Here is a 9068-nt window from a genome sequence, read left to right on the forward strand (position 1 = left end):
TTTTATAAATTCTTCCAGAAAAAAATAGGAGGGAGCAATTTTTACTCCATTGTACAAGATAAGAATTACCCTGATCCAAAATCTGCCAAAGACAATATCAAGAAAAGTAAATTATGGAACTATATTTCTCAAAAGATGAAAAAAGTCAACAAAATATTATTAAAGGAAATCTAGTAATAAAAAGGATAATATATCATGACCAAGCATACTTTATTCCAAGAATGCAAGGTTAATTTAACATCTGAAAATCAATGAAGGTAATTTAACAATTAACAGAATATTTTTTCAATGAGTATAAAAAAGCATTTGACAAATATTCATTCATCATCCATTCATAGCACGCTTTCAGCAAACTAGGAAAAAAGTATCATTCCTCTACCAGGTAAAGCCCATTCTTGAAATATCTGCAGTTTACATAATATTTAATGATGAAATATTGATTACTTCTAAGATTGGAATGAAAATAAGGATACGTTTTTCCCACTTCAATACAACATTGTACTGGCAATCTTAGTCAATACAAAAAGACAAAAATAAGTAAATAAAAGAGGTAATGTTTAGAAAGAAAAAATTTGTATTAATTCACAGATAACACAATGATGTAAAAAATTCTGAGCAATCTTTCAAAAAAAAACCTAATAGAACGAGCGAATTTATCAAAGTTATAGGTACAAGGGCCTTCACAGTATTAATTAAAAACATGAACCAAAAATACCTGAAAACTTCAGTCAGTGCCTGTCTAGTTCAAATACTGAAATTTCAAAACAGTGTTTGTTCCAGAGTTTGGAGGTTAGGCTGAATAGTCCCACTCTGGCTTAGTGAGTTGCTATTTCTTACAATTAAAAGAGCCTTTAGAGAACAGACATCCATTATTACTATGAACTATACAGCAAGAATATTCCTGTACTTTTTTTATATGTTTTGTAATTAATTTTGAAACATCAGATTCTTTTTTAAGTTTAGTGTATACAAAATGTAATATATAAAATATAAATTTTACCTTAGAGTTCAACAGCAGAAAATGATTAATGGGTACCAGTTTTTACTAGTATGCATTGCATGACACAGTCTATGTTTGGTGCTTCATATATATTATCACCTTTAATATTTACAATAACATGTTGATATGCAAATTATTTTCCATATTTTATAGATGAAGAAATTGAAGCTCAGAGACATAGCATGCCCAAGATCATCTAAGTAGAAAGACTAGCACTAAAATCTGAACTCCTGTCTAATCTGATGTCAGAGCCCAGGTTCTTTCTATCACACATCGTATGTTTCCTACTTTTAAAAGTGACTTTTATTCTTTCACTCTGTGGAACGACAATCAGGAATACATATCCCTGCAATATAACATTCTGAATGGTTTTCAAAAATTACTAAACTCAATACAAGCCACCCTACTCTGTCAAATCTATACTGGCTGTTACCATATTTAAAGGTGACCCTCCTTTCCTCCCAAGATGTCTATTTCAACTCCTTTAGACTGGTCCTTTACGTCGTAAGGCCATATGAATACAACATCTATTTGGACAAAAGTATAAACTTCTCCATAAACATAAAAGCTCATTAAAATAAAGAAAATAAGGAAGAATTGCAGGTCACATGCAACTAGTTTCTTGGTTCCTTTCTGCAAATCGTTTGTAGCACAGATGAAATTTATTTCTAACAAACTGAAATGCCCTCTTCAAACCCAAGGAAGAACAAGCTTTAGATCTGTGCATTTAGAGACCACTCTAAGTCAGAAACCATGATTCCTTCTGCACAAATCCTGGTAATGAGTCATAGCCTGTTTACTTACAGGCTGAGATTCCATCAATTCTTCATGACCCAAGAAATACAAAAGCATCCTAGACTTTCGAAGATACTCTCATGCCAGCTTTTCCTCTTTGCATAAAGTGGATGATATGTATGCATACCTCTCTGTCTCATGTTCTCAGAGTCTATCTAATTAGTCAACTTTCATTTTGTCCATCAAATGAGTTTAAGGGCAAAAGTTTGGGTATTTGCTTTGCTCATGACTTCCTTTTCTATGCAATATAAGCCTTCATTTTCCTTAGCTGAAAAGTAGGAATAGCATCAACTTCTACTTAAAAAAAATTAGAATGTAAGCACCTATAGGGAGGGGATTATTTTTTATTTTCTTCCTTGCTCTTTCCTCCTACACTTAGAATTGTGCAGTGTACTTAGTGGATGCTAATGAACACGTAATAAAATAGGAATAAGAAAAACGTAGATAAAATAATTTGAGTTACTTGGAGTCAAATGTAGTCTAGAGCTTCTTCTGTAGCACAGATGGAATTTATTTCTAAGGAACTGAAATATCCTCTTCAATAGTGGGCTTGTAGGAGAGCAAGGAGATAGGTGGAGAGAGAAAAGGATTAGTTCTCAGATATGAATGCATGTGGAAATTTTCATATCTGTATGTTGTGTCAGATCTCCCTAATGAGTGAGGTAGGTAAGTATGGGGCAGGGGGAAGTGAAGAAGATGATTTGTATGAGCATAGAAAGCCATTTTGGAAGAAAAAAATAATAAAGTGACTTGGTGGTCAACTTAGATCAGATGAAAGACATGGGTATATCACTACTAAGTACCAGTTCTCACTCTCTGGAAAAAGCACTGGCCTTTTAAAAACATCAAGTAACAATGCCAGGCCATCTTAAACCAACATATTTCAGATTAGGATCCAAGAAACCCTTGTCATAGACCTGAGCCAGTTTCTCCTCTGGCAGTAAGCCTGGGAGATGTGGATATTCTCTACTGCAGAGTGTCTATGTCATGTACAGGTGGACAAACGATCCCAGAAGGAGGCCCTTACTAAGTCATTTCACCAAACATGGTCAGAACTGGGTTCTGCCAACAGAGAAAAAAAAATGTAGGAGGAAGACCCCGACAACAAAAGTTAGGGAAGTGGGCCATGCCTAATGGGAGCTGTTCTTGCAATTTGCCTGTGACCACATGCCTGCCCCTGAGGCCAGCATGAATGCTTGCAGTGCAAGTGACCCATCTGCCAGGGTGACCTCAGATTCGGGAGTAATAGCAAATAAAGCCATGAACACATGGTTCTTTGGATACTTTTAATGTCCTTTCATTCCAGGGCTTACAATTCAACTTGAGACCTGAAACTCCGGCCCTTTCTTCTCTATAACTCAAACAAATGATTCAAATAAAATACAGTCTCCCCACCCAAGAAAAGGGAGTGAGTATTTTGTTAAAAACAGAAGCATTTCTCTAAATTTAGGTTGTTAAAGCCTCCCCTTAATTTGAAAACAAAGAGAAAGATTCCAATTAATTCTCCAAGCATTAATTGAATTATACAGGACTCAAGTTTCTACATCATGGTTGATAAAGCAGGAAATTATTTCTCTCTAGGAAGTAGTAGAGTAAGGCCACAAGGCCACAATCAAAACATCTAATGTCATCGATTATACCAATAAATATACTGACTCTTTTTTTAAGAAAAAACTCTACCAATAAGGATGAAACATTTTACTGGAAGAATAAATGAAGATTTTTAAATACTAGAATGCTAAACTAAAATGAGCAAAGAATCGCCGTAATATAAATAATAAAGATGGTTCCCTATTCAAGTGATGGAATTTCAGGGTCTGAAGGGACATTCGATGTCCTTAAATGCAAAAATACCATTTTAAGCTTGAGGCTATGAATACAGTCTTAAGAACCTGTATTACAGTCTCAAACCTGGGCTTTAAACTCCATCTCTACCATTTATCAGTTACTAGACCTTAGGCTCAAATACGGAAGTAATAATATTCATTGGAGGGCTACTGTATAAATTTGTGTTTCAAAACAGATAAATCAGGCATCTATTTCAAGAAAATCATTTTCTTAAGAGACAGGCCATTTCACTTTTAGACCACACTTATTACTAGGAAATTTACAGTACTAACTCATACTGAAATCTAACTAACTAAACCCTTAAGTCTTTGTCCCATGTGATGCTTTAGAGCTCTGTTTCCTCCCAACTACTATATGTTGCAGTTGGCATTTGAAACCCAAGTGAACAGCTTTTCATGTGCTCCTCCTAAATATCATCTTGTTAGGCTGAGTCCATTGTTTTAGCTTTTTCTATTAGATTCTGGTTCCACTGTTCGATGTATTCTTTCCCCATGACATCACACCCCTACATTTTCTTAGTTTGCTCTCAGTGCCAAATCATAATAGACATGTTGAATAGGTCAGTGTCAAGGACAAGTGTTGAAGAGATTTATATCAACTTCTTGAGAATAGTTATTGAACCGAGAGTGGTATTATCATTCAGTTTCTATTTTTCTATTTTTCTTTGTAACTACATCAAGAGCCTTTGACGCATACCTTATTGAATTCCATATCTACTAAGTATAATGCATTCCTTTGCTCCTCTATTTTTAGTATTGCTATCACAACAGACTATAAGGCTATTCTGATATGAGAATAGCCTTCTGCTTAGAGAACTTATGCTGAATTCTCGAGATCACAGCTCTTTTTCTAATTATTTATATTTAATTACCTAAATACAATTTTTAAATTAACAATTCTAAAGAAGTTCACTAGTTTATAGTTTATTATGTCATATAAAAAAACAATGGATATATATATATATATATAGATATATATATATATATATATATATATATGATGATCCAGTCCAAGATGACAGTGTAGGAGACTCTGAACTCATCCCCTCCTACGAACACACTGAATATGCATATACATATAGGGCAATTTCTCCTGAGAGACAACTGAGGGCTGAGTGGATAGCTTCTGTACAACAAGTGAGAGACACCACATAGAGAAGGTGGAGGGACCATGGGAGCTCTCCAAGAACTGTGAGAACTCTCTGAGATTAAAGGTTCCATGGAGCATCATTGTTTAAGTTCCTTTTTCACCTCGATAGTGCAGGCTGGAGCTCTGTCCAGGAGCTCTGGCCAACCTGCAGGGCTGCCACAACACATTCCCTACTCCACCACCCTGAGTCCATTCTAGATCCAGACAGAAAAACTGCCAAGGCATCATCAAACAGGCACACTGGGTCACCCTACCTCAAACCCATTTTGGTCTCAAAAAGCAGAACTGCCAGGGTATTCTGGAGTCTTGTGCTCTAGGGTGCCCTGGAGCCCCATGCCCTAGGCCACCTCAGTCAGTGCCTACTGCAGCCCTGAGCAGCTAGCATTTCAGGGGACCACATAGGCCTTCTGTGACTCCAGCCAGCCAGCACACACAGTTTACACAGAGGGCACTTCTACACAAGGCCACTTTTTCACAATTAGGAGAGATAGCTGTTTCATCCAATTCATAGAAATGAACACAAACAAAGTAAGAAGACAGAGGAATATGTTCAAAATGGAGAAACGAGAAAAAAATACCAAAATACTCCCCCGACCAGTGAAACAGATAATTTGCCTGATAAAGAATTCAAGGTAATAATCATAAAAATGCTTAACAGAGTTGACAGTAGAATAGAAGAACTTAGGGAGAACCTCAAGAAAGAGTTAGAAATTATAATAAAGAACCAATCACAGCTGAGAATACAATAACTAAAATAAAAAATATACTAGAGAGAATCAGTATTAAATTAGGTAACACGGAAGAATGAATTTGTGACCTGAAAGACAGAAAAGTGGAAATCATCCAATGAGAACAGCAAAAATAAATAAATAAATAAAATTAAAAATTAAAAAAAAAAAAGCATAGTTTAATGGAGCTTTGAAATAACATCAAACACACTAATACTCTCATTATAGGGATCCCAAAAGGCGGAGAGAGAGAAAAGGAAGCAAAAGGCTCTTTGAAGAGATAATGGCTGAAAACTTTTCTAATCTGAAGAAGGAAATCCAGATCAAGGAAACAGAGAGAGCTCCAAACATTATGAACCCAAAGAGACCCACACCAAGATATACTGTAATTAAAACAGCAAAAGTTAAAGATAGAGAGTCTTGAAAGCAGCAAGAGGTAAACAACCAGTCACATATAAGAGAAACTCTATATGGCTATCAGCAGATTTATCAGCAGAAAATTTACAGGCCTGAGAAAGTGGGAGAATATATTCCCAATGCTGAAAGAAAAGAACCTACAACCTAGAATACTCTAGCCAGCAGAGTTATCATTCAGAATTGAAAGTGAAAGAGTTTCCCAGACAAGCAAAAACTAAAGGAGTTCATCACTACTAAACTGACTTCACAAGAAATGTTAAGGAATCTTCTTCAAGCGGAAAAGAAAAGGCCATAATAAGAAATAAGAAAATACATGAAAGAAAAAAAATCTCACTGGTAAAGTCAAATAAATAATAAACACATTGAATCAGCTACTTAAAAAGCTTATATGAAGTTTAAAACACAAAATTAGCAAAATCAGCCACTTATAAAGCTAATATGAAAGGTCAAAAGACAAAAGTGGCAAAATCAACTATAATAATATATTGTAGTTAGGGGACACACAAAACAAAAAGATCTAAAACATAATGTCAAAACAAAGTGTGTGGGGAGGAGCAAAAATGTAGTACTTTTAGAATGTGTTCGAACTTAAAACACCTATAAGCTTAAAATACACTGCTATAGATATAGATTAATATATATAACTTCATGGTAACCACAAGCCAAAAGCCCACAAAAGATACACAAAAATTAAACCAAAAGGAATGCAAACAAAACACTAAAGAATAAAACCAGCAAACCATGAGAGAATAGATTAAGAGAAGAAAAGAGGAACAGAGAAATAGAAAAACAACCAAAAGCCAATTAATAAAACGGAAAAAGATCATACCTATCAGTATTTACTTTAAATATAAATGGACTAAATGCCTAAATGCTTCAACCAAAAGACATAGGGTGGCTGAAAAGGTTTTTAAAAAAGCAAAAACAACAACAACAAGAAAACAAGACCCACCTATATGCTGTGTACAAGAGACTTAATTCAGTTCATATCAAAAGACACACATACTTAAAGTAAAGGGATGAAAAAGATATTCCACTCAAACAAAAATGAAAAGTTGCATCAATACTCACATCAGACAAAACAGACTTTAAAATGGAGGATAAAAAGAGACAAAGAAGGGCATTATATAATGATCGAGGAAGAGTCAATCCAAGAGTATATAATATTTGTAAATATCTATGCATCGAATATAGGGTCACCTAAATATATAAGGCAAATACTAATAGACATAAAGGGAGAAATTAACACTATTACAATAAGAGTAGGGAACTTTAATGCCCCACATGCATCAATGGATAGAAAATACAGACAAAAATCAATAAAGGATCAATGTCCTTAAACGTCATGTGAAAAGATGTTTAACATCATTAGTCATCAGGGAAAATGCACATCATAACCACAATGAGATATCGCTTCACATCTGTCAGAATGGATATTATCAGAAAGTCAACAAATAACAAGTGTTAATGAGAATGTGGAGAAAAGGAAACCTTCGTGCACTATTGGTGGAATTATAAATTGATGGCACAACTATGGAAGACAGTATAAAGGTTTATCAAAAAATTAAAAATAGAACTACCACACGACTCAGAAATTCCACTTCCGGTTATTTATCTGAAGGAAAAAAAACAGTAATTCAAAAAAATATGTGCACCCCCCTATGTCTACTGCAGCACTATTTTCAATAGCCAAGATATGAAAGCAACCTAGATGTCCACCCACAGATGAATGGATAAAGAAGATGTGATATATATACACAATGGAATATTACTTTGCCATTAAAACAAATGCAATCTTGCTATTTGCAACATGTATGGACCTAAATGATATTATGTTAAGTGAAATAAGTCAGAAAAGGACAAACACCATATGATTTCATTTATATATGGATCCAAAAAAAAAAAAAAACCCCAAACAATTGAAGAATCAAAATGAAACAGAAACAGACTCATAGATACAGAGAACAAACTAATGGTTGCCAGAGGGGTATGGGGTAGGCAGATAGGTGAAAAAGGTGAAAAGGAATAAGAAGGACAAACTTCTAGTTATAAAATAAATAAACCACAGGGCTGGAGTGTACAACACAGAGAATACAGTCAACAATATCAAAGTAACTATGCATGGTGATAGATGGTTAAGAGACTTATCATGGTGATCACATTAAAAGGTATATAAATGCCAACTTTGCTTTGGTACATTTTAAAAATATGAAAAAAATGATTTCTTTTAAAGAAATCTGATGATAAAATACACATAAGGTGTGTGCTTTATCAGATAACAATACAGAATGGGGATCAGGGGCATGAATATATAAGTCAATGATCTACTACCTAGAAAAAGTTAATGGATTTGTGTGTAGATGGTTTTCCAAATACCTTCTCAGTTTACAGGACTCAGTAAATAACACTGAGAGTCTTCCATAGACAGGCATTCTGTACGCCCTTTCTATGCCAAGACATTCTGTATCTTTATGAGGTTATTCAACCCATTCACTTTGAGTGCAAGGAAGTTAGCACCTGCCACGAGGGATCAGAATGTGAAATGTGATGAGAGAGCCCTGTGATAAGTGCCCGACCTTAACAGACAAAAATAAAGCCTCCAAGAAAAAGATGAAGAAAACACAGTGATATACAACACAGAGTACTGTGTGGCTCTTAATATAAGCAATTAAAGTTCCACTCCACAGGAAGCAGTGGTTGAAGCTGTGTGTGATTCATGAACAGCTATGCCAGGAGACGTCAGGGAACTCCCTCACTGCCCAATCCTTATGACACTATAACACGATAGTCTCCATTTAAAAAAAAAGTTAACCAGCCATCTTAGCGATAGGCACCTGGGGCCCATTTCTCATCTGGCGTAATACTTCACAGAGCAGGTCCAAACACAATGCAGGGCCCTTGAAATCAGCAGGAGCTTGGCACTCTGATCCGTGCCAAAGCGCAAGATGAGAAATGGGGTTGGTATAAATATTCATTGGAAAGTTAAGGCCAACCTCCTTGTACTGTGTGTTTAGTGCAACTCAAAACTACTCCACCTGGTCCTTTCTGGCTCCCTCATGTCTACCAGGGGATGGCAGCTGGAAGGCAGGCTGAGCCTTAGAAGTCTTTCAATTGGCTGTAGCACCAGAGGA

At 35.4% G+C, this 9068-nt stretch overlaps 1 protein-coding gene across 5 annotated transcripts in view; it reads right to left on the minus strand.

Annotated features, from left to right (window-relative positions):
- The window catches only part of EYA4 (EYA transcriptional coactivator and phosphatase 4), a 228315-nt gene that overhangs the window by 70954 nt on the left and 148293 nt on the right, over window positions 1-9068 (minus strand). The window lies entirely within an intron of this gene.

The sequence above is a fragment of the Pteropus vampyrus genome, unplaced genomic scaffold (assembly GCF_000151845.1).
Source record: "Pteropus vampyrus isolate Shadow unplaced genomic scaffold, Pvam_2.0 Scaffold24, whole genome shotgun sequence".
Lineage (NCBI taxonomy): Eukaryota > Metazoa > Chordata > Mammalia > Chiroptera > Pteropodidae > Pteropus > Pteropus vampyrus.